This window comes from Stenella coeruleoalba (genome assembly GCF_951394435.1).
Source record: "Stenella coeruleoalba genome assembly, chromosome: 11".
Classification (NCBI taxonomy): domain Eukaryota; kingdom Metazoa; phylum Chordata; class Mammalia; order Artiodactyla; family Delphinidae; genus Stenella; species Stenella coeruleoalba.
In genome coordinates this window covers 40,218,066-40,230,104 of record NC_137157.1, presented here as the reverse complement: position 1 = coordinate 40,230,104, position 12,039 = coordinate 40,218,066, and the positions used below count along the sequence as shown (strand labels likewise).

The 12,039-nt window shown below is 38.1% G+C and overlaps 1 protein-coding gene across 2 annotated transcripts in view; it reads left to right on the top strand.

The window, feature by feature from the left end:
* The first annotated feature begins 5,266 nt into the window (after nucleotides 1-5,266).
* The window catches only part of SYT1 (synaptotagmin 1), a 1,170,968-nt gene continuing 1,164,195 nt past the window's right edge, over nucleotides 5,267-12,039 (top strand). Inside the window, exon 1 of one of the 2 annotated variants that reach the window (XM_079937830.1) lies at nucleotides 5,267-5,396. The gene's annotated coding sequence lies outside the window, so the exon portion shown is untranslated. The remainder of the gene's footprint in view (nucleotides 5,397-12,039) is intronic. The other variant, XM_079937831.1, reaches the window with a different exon arrangement.

The following is a 12,039-nucleotide window of genomic DNA, read 5'->3' as shown; positions in this document are numbered from 1 at the left end:
CAGTCTGACAGATCACATTGTTCATCAAAGTTCATTCAGCCTCAGAATTCAGATGTCTGAAACCGTGGCAGCTGGGAGACCCAGTGCTTCTTGTGTGCTGGTCTCTCTGTGATCACACCTTCATTCAGTTAGGTTTTCCAGTTTCAGAAGGCACAGAGTGCAGAGAGGTGGTGCAAAGCCTGCTGGCTGCTTGTTTTGGGGGGAGTATGGGAGGGAAGTCTGGAGTTGATAAGGGTTGAAGTAATGGAATTAGCTAAAGGTTGTTGTGGGCGAGATTGTGGAGGTGCTACTTGTCAGGGTAAGACATTCAGAAATTATCTTACGGCAGCCAGGGAATCTCATTTAGGGCAACAGAAGAGTACAGTAGTTAGAAGTCAGCCTTTGGAGCCAGACTATGTGGGTTCAAATCCCACCTGTGCCACTTCCTAGCTATATGACTTGGGGTGAATTATTTTTATACTCTGTCTTAAAATCTTAATGTAAAATGGGGATGACAGTGAAGATGTGTTCATATATTTACAGCATTTAGAACAGTGCCTGATACCTAGTAACAATCCAGGATATGTTAGCCATCACTGCTCCTCTAACAATCCATGTTGGGGCTAACACTGAGATAAAAAAGGAAATAAGAAACCACAAGTAAAACTTGTTGGAAAAGAACAATTTTTATCCCTTTAAATGTGCATATTAGATTCCTCTGGGTTGCCCGGAAGAGGCACAATTGAGTTGCCTCAGTTAATTAGACTTTATTTTAAACCTATGTTGCTTCTTTCTGCCTCAGGTCTAATGTTTATGCAAGACTTACTGCCATATAGCTCTTCATCTCTTTGCTTCTGTTCTCTCTACTAACTTATTTTCTTGCTAAGTGCTTCACATTTAAATTTAAAAGAAGGGATGTGAGTGGTTTTCCCAATCACCATTAAGTGTGGCTCTTTCAGCTGTGCTTAGCATGGCAGAGAAAACACTTGTAAACCTGTGTTTCCCCTACTGCATGCTTGTGAAGGTAAGTTGCAGATAAATACATTATTTTGCTCTCTTCTGCTTTTAAGGTCATTGGTGCTTCAGGTTGTGCTGATGAAGAGTCTGTGAGAGAAAAGACAGAAGGGACAACAGCTTTATTGCCAAACTTTTCAACAATAGCAATGAGGAAAGAATAGCTAATTTACTCAGGGGTCGTTAACTCAAAGAACAGCTCTTGTGAAAGCAACATATTGTAGGTGGCATGGGAGAAGGGGAGAAAGCAGGGCATGGAACGGCATAGAGGATGGGAATAGTTCTTCTGTCAGAATAATGAGAGGCTCAGGAGTGTTTCATGATATTAGAGAATAGAAGAAGATGGGGAATTTTAGTAAGAATTCTTGTTGACTATGTACACGGATCCTTTTTTTGTTCTTTGAGAGATCAGGCAAAGATTGGAAACATCATTTGAACCATGCTTCTTTGATTGTGAAACTTCCCTAGCCTAACCATGTGGAACACAGTTTAAATAGGCTTATACAAGGGCCAGGCAAAGAGGAGTTTGGGCACGGACATCACTCTGAGCCTCCCTAGGAGGGAGCAGTTTAATTAGATTATTCAGTACAGCAATGGATCCTGGAATTCCAAACACCATGCTGATTCTGTTACCTTCTTTGTGAGCATAATATGAATTTAATTACTTGAGAAAGGACTTTTTTCAAAATCTGAAATTATAAAATAACATTTGGCAGCTAACAAATAGATGTTTTAAATGCATACCTTTTGAAATCAACAAAAATTGAACTAGATACTTGCATTTGGTTTCTAAATGTGCCCTCAAGAGATCATGTGTTCAAATGTATAGATGTTCTAGGCAGTAGAGAGCTGTGATTAAAACATCTGGTCCACACAAAGATTGAAACAAATTCAAATGCAGGCTTTTCCACTTATTTGCTCCATTGCTTTAGATAAGTTAACTTGTATAGTGGATTTAAATTATGTACACAAATTCTTTGACATTCTTCCCTTCAAGAGTTGGAGCTCAATTTCCCTCCAGTTGAGCTTCTGCTGAATGTAGTGACTTACTTTTAATAAATAAAGAGAAAGTAACGTGTTTGGATTTAGAGAGTAGGTCATAAAAAGCACTTCAACCTCCTCTTTAGGATTGCATGCTCTAGAGAAACCCAGTTGCCATGTGTGAGAACACAGCAAGCAGCCCTATGGAGAGGTCCATTTGGTGTGAAGCCAAGGCCTTCTGCCAACAACCTTGTGAGTGAGCCATTTTAGAGTTAATCCTTTAGCCCCTGTCAGGCCTTCAGATGACTGCAGCCCCAGCATACGTCTTCATGAAACCCGGAACCAGAGCCACCCAGCTAAGCTGCTCTCCAATTCCTGACCCATGCAAACTGTGTGAACAAAAAAATGCTTATTGTTTTAAGTTACTAAATTCTGTGGGTAACTTTTGTTACACAAGAAGTCATTTTGGTAATATATGGAAGCCAGCGTTTGACAGGGGTTCAGAAAAAACATATAACTGTCCTGGCCATTACAGTAGCTGCTAGCCACATGTGGCTATTTAAATTTGAATTAAAGTTAAATAAAATTTAATATTCAATTGACCAGTCACATTAGCTACATTTCAAGTAACTCTATAGTCACATGGGACTATTGTATTGGATAATGCAGATATAGAACATTTTCTTTATCACAGAAAGTTCAATTAGTGTTTCTCTAGAGCAATGAGGCTCAAATGGGAACCTGCAAAGACTTAGGAAAACATGGATACATTTTGTGATCTTTATTTGGATTTAAATATTTGGCATGATGATTATTTTTGTAAAAAATGCATTCCAGATCATTTGGACAACTGTCTTAAAACCAAATATTGCTAACTGATTTCTGTTCGTGATTTAAGACCTTGAATTTGGATGTTTATAATGGAGTTCCAACCAGGCAGTGCTACTCTAAATGTCGAGGGCCATTGATAAAAGAACAGAATTTAAGTCTCTGCATAAACAATGGGCACTTAAGATGTCTGTGATATCAACCCATGGTGTCAAACATGCTGACTGAAAGTTCAGTCATGGGAAAATTGCTTTATCAGCATAACACACTGAGAAGTCAGTGATTCACTTTAAGCAAAATAGCATTCTCTACATATGAAATTTATGCTCTTAATTTGACTATCATTGATTATATAATTTTGTTTGTATTTGTAATTATCTTTGACCTTATAAATGGATAGTGGCTATACATGCAAATATAGTGTTAATACTTATCCATGGTTGTCACATTGTAAAAAATTATTATGATCATACTGAGATTCCATGATATTTTCCTCCTTTAAAAGTGTACCTCCATGACTCAGATTTGGAAAACAAAAATCCTAGAGGTATTCCATTCATCTCAATTTGCAATTCCTAATTTCTGTGTATCTGAGTATAAATTATTGAGCAAAAGATCCTGATTGGCCCAGCTTGAATCATGTATCCCCACTTGTCCAGTGACCTATGATTAGGATGGCAGGTTCACACTAGTTAAATATTTCTCTCAGGCTAACTCATATTAATTGAGGTACTTTACAAAGAAGAAAAGCTGGGGAGATACTCCCAAGTTGCCATCTACAACGCTATTAACCATTAGAGATGAGAATCATGCCTGGAAAAGAAGTCTAGTTTTCCTTTCAGTTAGCAGACTTAACATTTTACCCAAACCTTCACAGAAAGGAATACCTAAGCCTGAGTGACGGGGCTGGGGGTACCTATTTTCTGCACAATAACAAGCCCATGAGGGAGGTATTTTTAAATGGGGAACCCCTCCTTGCACTTCACAGCATATCCAGGACGTGGCCCTGCCTATGCTTTTGCAAATGCCCGTGAATACAAGCGCTTCTTTGATGGTGCATTACATTAGCTCTGTGAGACACCTAACTACTTGCAGAGAACAGGCTTCTAAAGAGAGAAAGGCTTTGATGAATGCAGTAGCATTATATTAAGTTATCGGCATACCTTTTGTTATGTTGATTGTGTCCTGGTTTTTATTTGAACTGGATGAAAAATAAAAAGGACTGAATTTCTCGCTCAGCTATGCCTGTGCAATTCTTTGCAAGAGCTCACAGAGCTAGGTCAACCCTTTCTGGGTAAAACAGGTTGGCCTTGGGGCATGCTGTTTTCTCCAGTGTCCTCTTTTCCTGTGTCGTGGAGTGGACTTGAGAAATGACTCTCCCTGCTATTTATGGGGGCAACCAAACTGCCTTTAGTAACTGCCAATCTCAGTTTCACTGCTGTTGATTCCTCTTTTCCTCCTCTCCTCCCTCAAATCCATTTGCAAAAGTCTTCTGTCATCTCCCACTCTGCCTTGTCACCTTCCCAGGTTCCTGCATTCTTCATCCCTGCTTAGTTTATTTCCCTTTAATTTAAACCCACATCTATTTTTCACTTAGCCTTTTGAGAAGTCTCTCCAGGTTTTTCCTCTTTGAAGGTGTTGCAATTAGCTTTTTTATTAAGTGCTACTGACTTCCCATTGGTGGCATCCATTTAGATGGTAATGTTATCTTTGTGACATGTTTATTCGAAGAGCGAACAGGGCCTGCCTTCAGAGGTCTGAAAGGAAGGAGTTCCCATTTTCTCACAAAATTTTTTCCTGAAACTTAGAATAACTCAGATCTTCTTGAAATGCATCCTATTTCCCACAGGAACAATTGTATGACTGGGTAAGTCACACAGGTGATAACAGACACTTAGTTATGTAAAACACATTTGGGTCACATTCAAGTTCCTAGCAATTCTAGAAGAGTTAGAACAAATGCACCTGATGCTTTGGGGACCCCAGTAAGAAATGAAGTGAAATGAAATCTTACTATGTGTTATATAGTATTAGCTCTCTCATTTCAGTTTTTTTAAATAATATTTTGTATGTGTGTCTCAACACTCATAACTAGAATAGAAACAGTGGATTAGTTTAAGGTACTTAGCATAATGCCATCTACCTCCATAATGATTTAAAATAGTAAAGTTAGGTGGAAATGCTCTAAATAGGCACACTTGAATCAATCGTGCTTGTTTCTAGTACAAAGATGTTTCATATTCCTTAAAATATTGTCAACAGCCAAACTCTGCACACTGAGTGAAAATAAAAAGCAGAAAGATGAGTTTATTGCAAGGTTTTCAACCTGCAAGCTGAGAAATTCAAGGCTACAGGAGCAATGAGTTCTGAATTGCTCACAGGCTAGGGAGTTTTTATGGGATACACGTGGAAGTTACTTGGCTTTTTCAGCTGATTGGTTGCCTGGTGGTCTCCTTCCTCATTTGGATCCGGGTAGCTGAGTCAGGGGAGCAAGGAAGTCCGGAGATGGCGTAAACAGACTTGGCGTTTGGGGGCTGGCTGGCATCCTCTTCTGATTTCTGAGAAGCGCTGTAAACTCCTGCAACTTCTGTTAGGTAAAGTTAACTTTCATTTTCTTTAATGCGCCTGCATTGCTTTAAATGGCCAACTCCATTTTGTCTCAGACGTAAGCAACTGTGTTTCAGTTTGGTTCAACAACGTTAAAAAATAAAATTCTACCCATGTGTAGAACTGGGTCACTGGGCATGAAGGATCTATTGAAATTTTATACTGTTAAAAAAACAGAATTCAACTGAGAAAATTTGAGGATTGTGTTGGCTTTGTCCAGTGATTCGTGAATCGGGCAGCGTGCAATCTAGCAGATAGAAAGGAGCTCTGTGGGGCCATACGAAATGAAAGAATTATGGGCAGAAGGGAGCAGGAACGAGAAAGTTATACTACACTAAAAATCAGGTTGGTTATTGCAAGGTCATGTTCCTTTAAGGGATGGCACGGGTCTCTCCAGCGGCTTACCTAGCTAATGCTTATCAGGTGATTCCTAATTGACTGGTTTAAGATTCCATTTCTGGAAGAGAAGAAACTGTAATTAACTCGTCTCAGTTTGGCGACACTGGGCTTAGCATAAGCAACTCCATTTTGTGCCTATTTTCTTGTTTTTAACAATATGCTTGCTAAAGTAAACATCAATTAAAATCACCAAATGGTATTTCTATTGATATTTTAGATTACAGAAGATTTATTTTAAAGGGCCATATCTTTTTTTTCTTCTGTACAAATAACAACTTTATTTGTCCACACCAGGATTAAGTTACTTAACAGAGAGACAGAGGGTGGTGGGAGGTTGGCATCCACAGCACCGTTTACGTCGTGGGCTTCTGGAGGCACAGCATCACTCCTACTGTGGTACCACGTAAAGAGCCATATCTTTTGATTGTTGATTCCTTTCTAATAAACTATCCAAAGGAGTTTGTACAGATAATTTCCCCATAGTTAATGTTCAGAGTCTTTTTGTTGACCTTTTAGTGGCATTCACATCTGTGGTCATGCTTTTCAAAACAATATCTGAAAGACTGAATATATCAGTAAAGTATTTTAATGTGAGTTCTTAGAATGCCTTTTGGCAATGAATACATTCTTACGTTTTGTAGTTAAATTGACAATTTATTAGAGTTCCACATTCAAAAATCATGTTTTCCTTTGGCCTTTAAGCTATTTTTCACAAATTTTATCTTGTCACATGAATCTAATAAATTCTATTTGAGAAAGAACAGTCACCTCCCCTCGTTTACTTGTCCTTTAATTAACTTTGATTAGCTCAAGTCTAATGGCTTAAACTCTCTTAAACAATGAATTCCTTGAGCAACTTCGTTAATTAAATCCCCTAAAATATTTTAAACAAAATTTATAATTTTAATATCTTCAATTTTTAAGCACCAACTTGACAAACTCTTGGTGTCTGAAGATGCCAAAAATGGTTTACCTGCTCCTTGCCTGAGTTTGAAACCTATTTATTTATTTTTTAGTTGATTAATTTAACAAATACTTTTATAGTGCTTACTCTCTCAGGCTGCTCTACCCCGTAGTCAAGAAGATCTTTTATTCCCCAGGTTACCAGATAAACAATCCACTCCTCTTCCCCTGGAGGGGAGGGGATGGGACAGGGGAGTTATCCACTGGAGCACCTGCAGATGAAAAGGTGAAATCAAGGGAAACATGTTCCCTCACTCACCCAGTCAACACACACATACTCAAAACCTCTGGTCTTGTATTCCTGTTACTCTTTGGGCTTATTCATTAAAGCTATGCTCCAACAGGGCTCTGTTTCCATCAGTGGGGGACATCAGTGTGTGGCCTCTTCAAAAAAAAACTTGTACCTGATGGTAGAGGAAAAGATGACTTTAAGACTATTACAGTAGTAGTCAAGACTGTTGTAAGAAGGGATAGAGAATGAACTAAATTTCACTGAAACAAACGGTGAGAGAGTTTTAAGCACTGAGGTGAGCTAGAGGGAAAGTACTGGAGGACTTTTGGTGGAGTCGGTCAATGTGATTAAGCCATCTAAGGTTGCTAGCTGGTGCTTATCATGAAGTTAGGCTCCTGTCCTCTCACAGAGACTGGGAGATTGAGGCTCCATCTTTCTTCCTTTTTTTACAAAATTTATTTTATTGAAGTATAGTTGACTTGCAATGTTGAGCTAATTTCTGCTGTACAGCAAAGTGATTCAGTTATACATATATATATATATATATATATATATACATTCTTTTTCATATTCTTTTCCATTATGGTTTATCACAGGATATTGAATATAGTTCCCTGTACTGTACAGTAGGACCTTGTTGTTTATTCATTCTATACATAGTAGTTTGCATCTGCTCATCCCAAACTCCCAGTCCATCTCTCTCCCACTCCCCCTCCCTCCTGGCAACCATAAGTCTGTCCTCTATGTCTGTGAGACTGTTTCTGTTTCATAGATAAGTTCATTTGTGTGACGTTTTAGATTCCACATATAAGTGATATTATATGGTATTTGTCTTTCTCTTTCTGGCTTACTTCACATAGTATGATCATCGCTAGGTCGATCCATATTGCTGCAAATGGCATTATTGCATTCTTTTTTATGGCTGAGTAGTATTCCATTGTGTATATATATACACCACATCTTCTTTATTCATCCATCTGTTGATGGACATTTAGGTTGTTTCCATGTCTTAGCTCTTGTACATAGTGCTGCTATGAACATAGGGGTGCATGTATCGTTTTGAATTATAGTTTTGCCCAGATATATGCCCAGGAGTGGGATTGCTGGATCCTATGGCAACTCTATTTTTAGTTTTCTGAGGAACCTCCATACTGTTTTCCATAGTGGCTGCAGCAGTTTACATTCCCACCGACAGTGTAAGAGGGTTCCCTTTTCTCCACAGCCTCTCCAGCATTTGTTATTTGCAGACTTTTTAATGATGGCCATTCTGACTGGTGTGAGGTGGTACCTCATTGAAGTTTTGATCTGCATTTCTCTACTAATTAGTGATGTTGAGCATCTTTTCATGTGAGGCTCCATCTTTCTTGATGATTACATTTCAAAGGGATGGCTCTGCATAGGTCTGAGAAAAATAATTCTGGTTTTTAATTTTTTTATACAGCGGGTTCTTATTAGTTATCCATTTTATACACATGAGTGTATACATGTCAATCCCAATCGTCCAATTCATCCCACCCCCCCACCCCCCACGATTTTCCCCCCTTGGTGTCCATACGTTTGTTCTCTGCATCTGTGTCTCTATTTCTGCCCTGCAAACCGGTTCATCTGTACTATTTTTCTAGGTTCATTTTATATCTAAAAGGGTCAGAGAAAGGAATAAGTAGAAGATTGTAGAAGATTTATATCTTAAAGGGTCAGAGAAGGGATTAAGTAAATGCTCTAAGAAAAGGGATATCAGGAGCCTATAGTTAGGAAGAAAACTGTCTAAAATTTAGTTAAGCTGAGGAGTTAGACCTCAGGTGGGTGGTGTCTGTTCTCACCCATAAGGCTCAGAAGTGGCTAAAAACAGTAGCCCAGTAAATCAAATCTGAGTTTGTACCCAAGGACAAAGAATGAGAAAGAGGCAGCTATTCTTTTGTCCAGGCTAATATTTAGGGGTGCCTAAGAGCTATTTGTGTAATAGATCACCGTAGATCTAATCTCTTCTTTAATGTACTTAAAGTTTTCATTACATCCTTCTGCTGCTTCCTCCCATCTCTCAAATGCCACTTCATCCTCTTCTAGGAGGTGCTTAAAGAAGGTAATAAGAACAGAAGTGTATGCTGATACTTGTTATTCTGATATATTTAGTGAGCATTACAAAGGGTGGAATTTTGATTCTTGATTGAAATGTAGTATTACAAATTAACTTACTAAGATCTATGTTCTGAAGAAGAGGAGGCATTCCCGTTAAGAAAAATTCATACCTGAAGAGTTTAGTCTTTTTAAAAAACTTTCTCCAGCAGTCTTCCTCATGATATACTGAGCTTTTGTACCAACCTGCCATTTAATATTTCAGTTCTTAGAAGGCGGCTAAACCTAATGTGGGCAGAGTTACCAGTTTTGATTTAATAAAAACAGTGACACTCATGTGGAAGGTGAGAAGAGGTGGAATTTATCCATAAGGGAGGAAATTAAATTTTCAAATTTTGATTCATTCTGGAATCCACACTTCTTGGGGCTAAGTTGATAAGATACTTTACCTGAAGAAAAGCCAGATTTAATAAAATGTAACTGTAAGTATATGCTAATTGAAAAACGTTAGAAAGTGTTAGAAAAGCAACTCATTTTGTAAGTGCACTGATAAAGAAGGTACTGCAAGGGGATTTATGTAAATATAATTAAGCATTCATCTTGCAAACTTGTTAAACAGCAGTAGGCACTTTAGAAGGTGAAAATAATTAGTTCCTCAGCTCCCATGTGAGCCCAAGTCATTGTTACAATTATATTTGTTTATTACTTCAAAATGACTTTTTATTTCAGTGCAACACAGACTTAGAAACCTATAATCACATCACATTTTTCCTAATAATTTTTGTTTGTATTTAATGTACAAACAATAAATTCCCATCTTTCATAATGTTATTGACCTTTTATCTTTATTTATATTGATTGGTTGGTGGTAAGGTAACAGTGCGGTGCTCTAGGAATCTTGTGCTCAGCCTGAAGTTACCATCCTCCACCTGGGTGGAGGTCTTAGTTCCTGTAGAAGAATTCAAAGATATTGTTATGTATATCCCTTGAGGAGGAACTGGGGCCAGGGCCCAAGGCTACACTATTGTTTCTTGATTGTTCCTCCTTTGTTTATTCATCCCCTCCCTTCCATGATTAGGTGATTAGCTACTGTTTGAATTTTCTCTTTAGTGTTCAGGAAAGTCTAGGAGGCTGAAGCTTTTATCCTGCAAATAAGAAGCTGGGGACAGGAAAGGCTTTGTACCTAGGAGGGCCCCACAGGGTCTTGATCAGTTTCAATCACATTGGCCTTAAGTTCTTCCTACCCCCAACTTCTTTTTTACCCTAGGCCTTTGCAAGTGCTAATCCCTGTGTTCAGAACACTTCTCACATCTTCCTGTCTTGTTAATTCATTTTCACTATTCTCATCTCAGCTTAAGTCTAACTTTTCCAGTAGCCTTTCTCGAGTTCCCCAAACAGTTCAAATTTCCCCCTTTTGTGACTTTTCCACCCTAACCACTACATACGTTAGTACCGTGGTAGGCTTCTTTATAACACTTTACATAGGCACCAATTTGTTACTCCAAAAGTTAATCACTTATGACCATGTTTAATAGATAAAACTTTAATTTGGCTAAGTGCACAGGAACGAAAAACCAGTACTTAGAAAATTATAGGTTTCGAGGAACTGTTACAACCCAAGGAAAGAATTTTAGGAGTTATTCTAGACTTCTAGGCAGCTCTAGACTGCATGTTGAGAGCAATGTGAATTATGATCCGTAGAAAAAAATAAATAAATAAATATCCTTGTTCCTCTGCCTATCACCACAGAAAGATGTGTTATCAGAGAAAACAGGAAATTAAACATAAGAACCATTCAATATCTTTGCTAGGCTGGATTCACCAAACCAAAATGATTTCATCAAATAAGATTTGTTGCTTGGTCTAGAAATATTTATGCATAATCAAAAATTCTCAGTGTAGGGCTTCCCTGGTGGCGCAGTGGTTGAGAGTCCGCCTGCCGATGCAGGGGACACGGGTTCGTGCCCCGGTCCAGGAGGATCCCACATGCCGCGGAGCGGCTGGACCCGTGAGCCATGGGCACTGAGCCTGCAGGTCCGGAGCCTGTGCTCCACAACGGGAGAGGCCACAACAGTGAGAGGCCCACGTACCGGAAATAAATAAATAAATAAATAAAATAGTGCTCTGGAAGAGAACATTTAAATTGCAACTGGATTAATAAAAAGTTTAAATTAATGGTTGCTGGATCTAGACCATCATTTCTTTTTTGCTGTTGTTACTGTTATTAAGCTAAAATGCACACTTTTTAATTAAAAGCCCATAATTTATTCTGATTGTTATTCTTTAAATCAAAGAATATTCGTACAAATATTATAGCCCTTATATAATACTGTATTTGCTTGTTTGTCTTCCTGCCAAAGTATGAGATCCTAGTGGGTGTGTTCTCATTTGTCTATAGGTATCTAATTTTCAAATGAATAAATAAATGTTTGAGTAAATAAAAAATGAAGATGAGGGTAAGAAGTGTGGATAAATTTCAGTTTCCTCACAATTTTGCCTTGTTCTCAATCTAGTCCTATCACTAGATATATTTACATTCTGATACAGGCTGATATCAGAATCAGAGAATTTTTATTGGAAACTCATAGAGGTAGAAGGTATTTTAACTTTTTTTTGTTTTTAATTAATGCTCTTGAATTCTGGTGGAGACAGAAAGGATTGAGGTGCTGCAGTATATGCCAAGAGATGCAGAGACAGGAGTGAAGAGAAAAATAAGAGAGAAAGTTGGGCTTGAAGACTCACAATGAGAAAAGTAAATACCTTCCACTCTGACATCACTCCTGGGTTTATATAGCAAAGTGCAGAAGAAGCTCCCAGGTATAGTCAGACAGAAGTCAAGTTATGGCATATTAAAATTGAGAGCAGTAAAAGTTATTATCAAAAGTCAACTTTGTCTTCTATTACCACTTCTTTTATTGACATCCTTGTATTTATAATTAAGAATTTTCCTAAATTTCAAAGCT